Raw genomic sequence first — 10,225 nt, forward strand, 5'->3', positions numbered from 1 at the left:
AGAACTGATTCAAATGTATTCTTTTCAATGGCTGAGTAATATTCCATTGTGTATATATACCACAGCTTTATTTGAGTGTTGAGGATATTTTCAATCCAACTTTATTTTATCTAAAGTGAAACCTTTATGTCTGCCTATTTTGTGCCAGTTGTACATTAAAGATTCAGAGATGAGCAAGACCCAGCTCTTGCTCTCAAGAAGTCCACAATCCAAAGGCAAAACATGAGAAATCAATTCTTTGTACAGCATGATGAATGCCACAATAAAGGTATGCACAGAGTATTGCTGCTGCTGCTAAGTCACTTCAGTCGTGTCCGACTCTGTGCAACCCCATAGGCGGCAGCCCACCTGGCTCCCCTGTCCCTGGGATTCTCCAGGCAAGAACACTGGAGTGGGTTCCCATTGCCTTCTCCATTGCACAGAGTATTATGGGTATCTAAAAACAGAAAACAAAGGGAGAGGGAAGGCAAGCAAGATGAGTGAGAAGTGTTTAGGAAACTATAAGGTTGAAGAGATGCCCAAACTTGTATAGATCTATGAAACAGCAAAAGTTGGAAGCTTAGACAGAAATATTCTAGGAACTCTGAGTTCTGGTGGTGGTGATATAGTCACTCAGTCATGTCCGAATCCTACGACCCCATGGACTGTAGCCTGACAGGCTCTTCTGTCCATGGGATTCTCCAGGCAAGAATACTGGTGTGGGTTGCCATTTCCTTCTCCAAATCTGAGTTCTAGTGACCACATTTCTCATGATTATTAAAGTGACCTTTGATAAGTAATCTCTTTTGTGTGATATATAGTTTTCATATATGTAAAATAAGGGTGGTAGTGAGTGGTAGTGTAGTCTCTAAATTATGTCTGATTCTGTAACCCCATGGTCTGGAGCCCGTCAGGCTCCTCTGTCCTTGGAATTTTCTAGGCAAGAATACTGGAGTGGGTTGCCATTTCCTTGGGAAATAGGATTTCCCATTTCCATAGGGAAGGGGATCTTCCCAACCCAGGGATCAAACTCATGTCTCCTGCTTGGCAGGTGGAATCTTTGCCATTGAGCCATTCTTTTTTATTAATTGAAATATATTTTGTTTACAATGTTCTGATGACAAGGTGATTTAGTTTCTTTTTTTATTTAAATTTATTTATTTTAATTAGAGGCTAATTACTTTACAATATTGTATTGGTTTTGCCATATATCAACATGAATCCGCCACGGGTGTACACATGTTCCCAATCCTGAATCCCCGTCCCACCTCCCTCCCCATACAATCCCTCTGGGTCCTCCCAGTGCACCAGCCCCAAGCTTCCTGTATCCAGCATCGAACCTGGACTGGCGATTCGTTTCTTATATGATATTATACATGTTTCAATTCTCCCAAATCATTCCCCCCTCCCTCTCCCACAGAGTCCAAAAGACTGTTCTATACATCTGTGTCTCTTTTGCTGTCTCGCATATGGGGTTATCGTTACCATCTTTCTAAATTCCATATATATGCGTTAGTATACTGTATGACAAGGTGATTTAGTAGTGTGTGTATTTTTTCAGATTCTTTTCCACTATAGATTATTGCAAGATACTCAATATAATTCCCTGTCCTATATAGTAGGTCCTTGTTGTTTGTCTATTTTATATGTAATAGTGTCTGTTAATTCCAAACTCCTACTATTTTATATGTGATAGTATGTACCTGTTAATCCCAAACTTCTAATTTATCCCTCCTTCCCTTTTCCCTTTGATAACCATAGTTTTTTTTCTATGTCTATGAGTCTATTTGTTTTATAAATTAGTTCATTTGTGTCATACTTTAATATTTTATATTCTACATATAAGCGATTTCATATGGTATTTGTCTTTCTCTTTCTGACTTACTTCACTTAGTATGATAATCTCTAGGTCCATCCATGTTACTGCAAATGGCATTATTTCATTCTTTTAAATGGCTATGTAATAGTCCATTGTGTGTGTGTGTGCTAAGTTGCTTTAGTCATGCCCCACTCTTTGTGACCCTATGGACTGTAGCCCTCCAGGCTCCTCTGTCTATGGGATTCTCCAGGCAAAAATAATGGAGTGGGTTGCCATGCCCTTCTTCAGGGATCTTTCCAACCCAGGGGTTGAACCCACGTTTTTTACATCTCCTGTGTTGGAGAGGCAGGTTCTTCACCACTAGTGCCACCTGAGATGCCTATTTATGCATGTGTGTGTGTAGCACATCTTCTTTATCTATCCATCTCTTGATGAACATTTAGGTTGCTTCCATGTCTTGGCTATTGTTAATAGTGCTGCAATAAACACTGGGCACTAATTCTAATTCTTTGAATTAGAATTTTCTCTGGATACATGCCAAGGAATGGGGTTACAGAATTACATGGTAGCTCCACTTTTAGTTTTTTAAGGGACCTCCGTACTGTTCTCCATTACATTCCCACTAACGAAGTAAGATGCTTCTCTTTTCTCCAGCAATTATTATTTGTAGACTTTTTTAAGAACACTTTTGACATTTCTTTTCTTTTAAATTTTATCATTTTTTGGCTGTGCTAGGTCTTCATTGCTGCATACAGGCTTTCTCTAGTTGCAGCTAGTGGGGGCTACTCTCTAGTTGTGGTGCATGGGCTTCTCATTGCAGTGGCTTCTCTTGTTGCAGAGCACGGGCTCTAGGACATGCAGGCTCAGTAGTTGTGACACACGGGCTTGGTTGCCCCATGGCATATGTGGAATATTCCCAGACCAGGCACTGAGCCTGTGTCCTCTGCATTGGCAGGAGGATTCTTAATCACTGGACCACCAGTGAAATCCTATTTTCAGATGTATTATTACCTCTATTCTGACTATAAACCAGGTATTTCTAAAGCCCCTTTCATCCTCCCTGATTTATGAGTGCTTCTGCTTCCTTCTCTCTGTGTATTGGCTTCACCCTCCACATTCACCAAGTTGAGGGACAAATTAAAGTAAGCCATTAACACAGTGTAGTTAATCTACATGTAATGATTTCAGTTGTCAGGAAAGGAGTATGGAGGTGAAACTTGGGTCAAGTGAAAAAAATGTTAGAGATGTAGAGGAAAGGTCACCAATTTCAAAGTGGCCAAAATGGGTTGGCATATGACAGAGAGTCATAAGGATGTGGTTGGATAAAAAGTCAGTAAAAATTTGAGTCAAAATTGAAAATCTTTTTACTTGGGAAATTGAAGAGTTAGAACACATTCCTATGGGTCAGTTATCTATGTTGCAAAACAAGAGCTTATTATAGGCAAATCAGTTGCAATGAAACGTTTCAGAAATGGTAAAAATCTGGAACACAAATGGCACTTGCAAAAGGTTTCCCATAGTTAGGGGGTCATTACACCATTTTAAAGGAGTGATACTTCTAAGGACAAATTTAGAAAACTCAGCAGTAGCCACAGGACTGGAAAAGGTCAGTTTTCATTTCAATCCCAAAGAAAGGCAATGCCAAAGAATGCTCAAAATACTGCACAATTGCATTCATCTCACACACTAGTAAAATAATGCTCAAAATTCTGCAAGCAAGGCTTCAGCAGTACATGAACCGTGAACTTCCAGATGTTCAAGCTGGTTTTATAAAAGGCAGAGGAACCAGAGATCAAATTGCCAACATTCACTGGATCATCAACAAAGCAAGAGAGTTCCAGAAAAACATCTATTTCTGCTTTACTGACTATGCCATAGACTTTGACTGTGTGGACCACAGTAAACTGTGGAAAATTCTGAAAGAGATGGGAATACCAGACCACCTGACCTGCCTCCTGGGAAATTTATATGCAGGTCAGGAGGCAACAGTTAGAACTGGACATGGAACAACATACTGGTTCCAAATAGGAAAAGGAGTATGTCAAGGCTGTATATTGTCACCCTGCTTATTTAACTTCTATGCAGAGTACATCATGAGAAACACTGGGCTGGAAGAAGCACAAGCTGGAGTCAAGATTGCTGGGAAAAATATCAATAACCTCAGATATGCAGATGACACCATCCTTATGGCAGAAAGTGAAGAGGAACTAAAAAGCCTCTTGATGAAAGTGAAAGAGGAGAGTGGAAAGGTTGGCTTAAAGCTCAACATTCAGAAAACGAAGATCATGGCATCTGGTCCCATCACTTCATAGGAAATAGATGGGGAAACAGTGGGAACAGTATCAGACTTTTTTGGGGGGGGGGCTCCAAAATCCCTGCAGATGGTGATTGCAGCCATGAAATTAAAAGACGCTTACTCCTTGGAAGGAAAGTTATGACCAAACTAGATAACATATTGAAAAGCAGAGATATTACTTTGCCAACAAAGGTCCATCTAGCCAAGGCTATGGTTTTTCCAGTGGTCATGAATGGATGTGAGAGTTAGACTGTTAAGAAAGATGAGTGCTGAAGAATTGATGCTTTTGAACTGTGGTGTTGGAGAAGGCTCTTGAGAGTCCCTTGGACTGCAAGTAGAGCCAACCAGTCCATCCTAAAGAGTTCAGTCCTGGGTGTTCATTGGAGGGACTGAAGCTGAAGCTGAAACTCTAATATTTTGGCCATTTCATGTGAAGAATTGACTCATTGGAAAAGACTCTGATGCTGGGAGGGATTGAGGGCAGGAGGAGAAGGGGACGACAGAGGATGAGATGGCTGGATGGCATCACCAACTCGATGGACATGAGTTTGAGTGAACTGCAGGAGTTGGTGATGGACAGGGAGGCCTGGCATGCTGTGATTCATGGGGTCGCTAAGATTCATACACAACTGAGCGACTGAACTGAACTGAACTGAACTGAACTTCTAAGGACAATGAAATCTACTATAAATGCCCTTCATCTTCAGAGAAAGACATTTGAACTTTTCCTTTAGTGAAACAGCCTTGGTTCATCAAACTGAACTTTATTCCAATAATGAGAGGATGTAATTAGTAGATGGTATTTTCATTTTCCAGCTGGGATAGCTTTCTATAGTCTGTGTAAATGTAAAGCTTCTTTGAAATGTGTTCTTTGTGAATGAAATTACCCCAGAGCCTTTTAGGCACCCTCATTTATAGAGATACCAAACAATCTATTTAAAATAGATGACCTTTTCTTTTTTCCCAGGAATGTTCATAAGCAAACACACAGTACTTGACTAAAGTTGAGTGGGCAAAGTTTTGTTTGATTCTTCACAGGAGACCAGGGTATACATTAGCTTAAATATTCACAAAGAAATGTCACCTCGTAGATCAGGTGCACCCTGGGAATTATGTGGAAGTAAAATGAGTATACATCATTTATGGAGATGGGGAAAGATGCACAATTCTGCCTAGAAAGTTCTCACTAATATTTATGTCATAACAAGATGCAACAAAGGTCCATCTAGTCAAGGCTATGATTTTTCCAGTGGTCATGTACAGATGTGAGAGTTGGACTGTGAAGAAAGCTGAGTGCCGAAGAATTGATGCTTTCGAACTGTGGTGTTGGAGAAGACTCTTGAGAGTCCCTTGCACTGCAAGGAGATCCAACCAGTCCATTCTAAAGGAGATCAGCCCTGGGTGTTCTTTGGAAGGAATGATGCTAAAGCTGCAACTCCAGTACTTTGGCCACCTCATGCGAAGAGTTGACTCATTGGGAAAGACCCTGATGCTGGGAGGGATTGGGGGCAGGAGGAAAAGGGGACGACAGAGGATGAGATGGCTGGATGGCATCACCGACTTGATGGACGTGAGTTTGAGTGAACTCCGGGAGTTGGTGATGGACAGGGAGGCCTGATGTGCTGCAATTCATGGGGTTGCAAAGAGTTGGACACGACTGAGCGACTGAACTGAAATGAAGATGCATATTCTTTCTCTAATAGAAAAATAAATGAAGAATGACAGTTGAGATCTGGTTTTTGTTGTCATGTAACTTGGGAGATGATTGCTGCTTTTTTTCCCCCAGTTAAAAGTTGGAATGGAAATTATCATGGAGCATACTCAACAGATAAAATTTCTTTGTGTTGCATGGGTATCTGATTTGAACATGAAAGTAAATCAACTTGGAATAACCACTTTTATTTTGGACATTTATCCAAGACAAACAGAACAAATGTCAGTAAACACAGTCCATTGGGAAAGCACGTGGGCAATTCTGCTCCATTGCCACGCTTCTGTTTGACCTGCTTTGTGGAGCTGCATCTATTGACAGCCCTCACCTTCTAGGTTCAGACTTAACGTAGTGCCTGTGGAGTCGATCAAGGCAGCAAGAAATTTAAAACCTTCTGCACTGGGGTGGGATGAGGAGAACTCAGTTTTGAGCTTGAAATTATCATGTCTCATGATCTGACATTTAGTGGTTTGAAATAATCACTGTTCTGTTTCTTCCACTTCCCTGAGTCTCTGCCATTGTGAGCAAGATCCAGCACTGAAAGTCGCCATCTATGAGACCTTGGTCCAGTCACTTAATGTTTTTTTAAAAGTATGTAGGTAATAATGATTTTTTTTAATGTAACAGCTCTATTAAGATGGAATGCATATGCCACACCATTCACCTATTTCAAGCATACAATTCAATGGCTTTTAGTATATATGATGAGTTGCAATTACCTAATTTCAACCTCAGTGCCCTCCTCTGCCCATGGGGTTAATACAACCTGAACCTCCTATGTCTAGGTTTCTAGGGAGAAAGAAATGAAATAAGGCAAGTAAAGGAGCACTGGAAGGCTAAAACAGCTCTGGAAATATGAGTTGGCATTGTCATTATTAATGAGATGCTAGATGTGAGGAGAGCCTTGAAGAGGACCTCAAATCAATTGAAGGGAGCTTGGCAGCAATAATAGTCCCTTCCATTTATATAGCAATTTAGAGTTTCAAGGTGCTTTCATATCCGAGCTCTCATTTGAGACATTATTGGTGATCATCTTGAAGTGTCACATAGCCAGCCCTATTCCCCAGGATGGGAGGAAGGGCTCATTTACCTTAAAGCTCTGTGAGAATCTTTTGTAAGTGAGGAAAAATATCTGACTTACAAGGCTTTTGTAGTCCCCAAATTTGTCTGACATTAAATACTTTAAAAAAAAAAAATGGACTCACCTCTGTGCAATTCCTGTTATAGCCCTTATTCTCTGGGACCTTGTAGAGGGCTTTGTAAGTGCCTGTGTTAAAGGACCATGTGAAGGCAATGTTCTCCCAGCCAGCTGGATAATGTTGCTCAGTGCTCAGAATTTTTAATGTTAATCACCATACTCTATGAAATGGATGCTGTTAAAGGTAAATAGGATGCTTATAAAGTATTCTATTGAACATTGCTGACATTAAAGCATATTCTACTTTGGCTTATGAAGGCTTAATTATCATTTTTATCTAACAGTTAACAAATGTTTAGTAAAGAAAACAATCAAATCTAGCAATATGAGTATTGCCAGAAACTTCTTAATATGACAGCTGGCTTTGTTATTGTATTAGTTTCCTATTACTGCAGTAAAGAAAAAAAATCACCACAAACTTGCTGGCTTAAAAACAACACAAATTTATTCATCTTACAGTTCTGTAAGTTAGAAATCTCACCTGGGTCTCACTGGGCTATATATCAAAGTGTCACCACTTGGCTGTGCTCCTTCTGAAGGTTCTAGAAGGCTTTTACAAGCCATCTACATTTCTTGCCTCATGGCCCGCTTCCTCCATCTTCAAAAACCAACAATGTTGCATCTCTCTGATCCTGCTTCCATCATATCACTCTCTCTCAACACAGTTGGGAAACGTTCTCAGCTGTTGTTTATGTGCTGTCTAGATTTTCATTTTACTTATATATATTTTACAAAAATTCAATGTGTGGTGATTTTTAAAATTTATTTTTAATTGGAAGATAATTGCTTTACAATGTCATGTTGGTTTCTGTTGTACAAAAATATGAATCATCCACAAGTATACATATATCCCCTCCTTCTTGAACCCTCCTCCCATTCCCTGGTTCTCTGCTTTTTAAGATTTGTGTAAATAGAATTGGCCACCCTCCAGTAATCTAGGATAATCTCCTCATCTGAATGTCACATCTGCACAATCCCTTTTACCATGTAAAGTGATAGTTTATAGTCATGGGTTTTGGGGATTAGGGCATGGATATCTTTGGGGGCCATTATTCAGCCTATGGGGCTTCCCTGGTGACAGAGTGGTAAAGAATCCTCCTGCCAATGCAGGAGATACGGGTTCAATTTCTGGGCTGGGAAGATCCCATGGAGGAGGGCATGGCAACCACTCCAGTATTCTTGCCTGGAGAATCCCATGGACAGAGGAATCTTGTGGGCTGTAGTCCATGGAGTTGCAAAAGAGTCAAACATGACTTGGTGACAAAACAACAACATTCAGCCTACTAGAGCTCTACATAGTATTTACTTCACATTGATGTTTTATTGAAAAGTAAAATGCATGCAAACTTTTGATTGGTGATTTGTGGGTTACATAAAGGAATACTTTCTGGTATGGTTTTTATGTTTCATTGTCATGAATACCAGCTACTTCTGATTTAACTCACTGGCAGGAGGGGTGGAAAATGTCAGTGCAAGATGAATGTATTCATTCATTTTGGTGAGCATCTACTATGTGCTAAGCATTGTGCTTGACATTGTGTGGATTGAAATGAATGAGTGTCCTCAGTACTCAGAGTCTAGTAGAGGAGATGGACAAAAGGACTATAATACAGTTATATAGTGGATGCAATTACACATAAGAATATAGTCAACTCATTACAAATTTATGATTACCAAAAGGGAAGGGGAGAGTGATAAATTAGGAGTTTGAGATTAACATAAACTTGCTGCTGCTGCTGCTAAGTCACTTCAGTAGTGTCTGACTCTGTGCGACCCCAGAGACGGCAGCCCACCAGGCTCCACCGTCCCTGGGATTCTCCAGGCAAGAACACTAGAGTGGGTTGCCATTTCCTTCTCCAATGCATGAAAGTGAAAAGTGAAAGTGAAGTCGCTGAGTCTTGTCCGACTCTTAGCGACCCCATGGACTACAGCCCACCAGGCTCCTCCATCCATGGGATTTTCCAGGCAAGAGTGCTGGAGTGGGGTGCCATTGCCTTCTCCCATAAACTTGCTACTAAATATAAAACAGATAAGCAATAAGGTCCTAGTGTATAGCACAGGGGACTATATTCAATATTTTGTAATAACCTATAAAAGAAAAAATATGTATCACTGAATCACTTTGTTGTACACCTGAAACTAACACAATGTTGTAACTCAACTATGTGTGTGTGTTAGTCACTAAGTTGTATCTGACTCTTTGTGACCCTATGGACTGTAGCCTGCCAGGCTACTCTATCCATGGTATTCTCCATGCAAGAATACTGGAGTGGGTTGCCATTCCCTTTACTTGGATTAAAAAATAAAATTAATACATACAATGAAAAAAAAATAGTCAACCAATTCCTTTTAATTTCAATTGTTGATAGTGGGAAGCAGGCTTCAGGAAGCAATGTCTTTCAAACAGGACTTAACCTGAAAGATGTTCTTTTCCCTCCCCAGAGTCGGTGAAATTTATCTCACTGCCACTCCAGAAGCTATTTTGCAGAAACCATTAGCAGAGTTCACTGTTATTTTGAGGTCGTAGTACTTTCTGCATTTCCACACTGACCATGTAGAACAGTAGTAAATAGGAAAGTAAATAGCTAGAACAACAGATACACAGCAGATTTTCTTTATAGTACAAGGTTTTAAATTTTAAAAGCTGAAATCTGAGCAAGAACAGATCCAAAGATTAGTATTAGCTATTACATCATATGTATTGACTGATAAGAGAAGTGGCAGGTGGGATGTGAACTCATAGGATATGAACATAAAAATACCAATAAGGTTAGTGGAAGAAGATAATCTAGTTGAGAACCAGAGCAGACACCACCCTAGCCACATCAGATCAAGTGTTTCTGCTAATATCCTGTAGAGGAGGTTTGGCAGCCAGAAAGGGATTTATATTGGCCAACAATGGCCCACATTTGACTTACAGATGTTGGGTGATTTAGAAGTTGGGAAAACTCTAATACAAATCCAGATTGCCAACTTCTTTTGGAAACTCAGAAGATCTGGCTCATTCATGTTAGTATTCCCATGTGACAACAACCTGTGTTAGCTGAGCATCAGTTGCCCTATTTAGAGTAAGCATGTACTCCCTGGATGAAGCAAAAGTTGGAATCAAGATTGCCAGGAGAAATATCAATAACCTCAGACATGCAGATGACACCACCCTTATTGCAGAAGGAGAAGAAGAACTAAAAAGCCTCTTGATGAAAGTGAAAAAGAAGAATGAAA

This window comes from Bubalus kerabau, chromosome X (assembly GCF_029407905.1).
Source record: "Bubalus kerabau isolate K-KA32 ecotype Philippines breed swamp buffalo chromosome X, PCC_UOA_SB_1v2, whole genome shotgun sequence".
Lineage (NCBI taxonomy): Eukaryota > Metazoa > Chordata > Mammalia > Artiodactyla > Bovidae > Bubalus > Bubalus kerabau.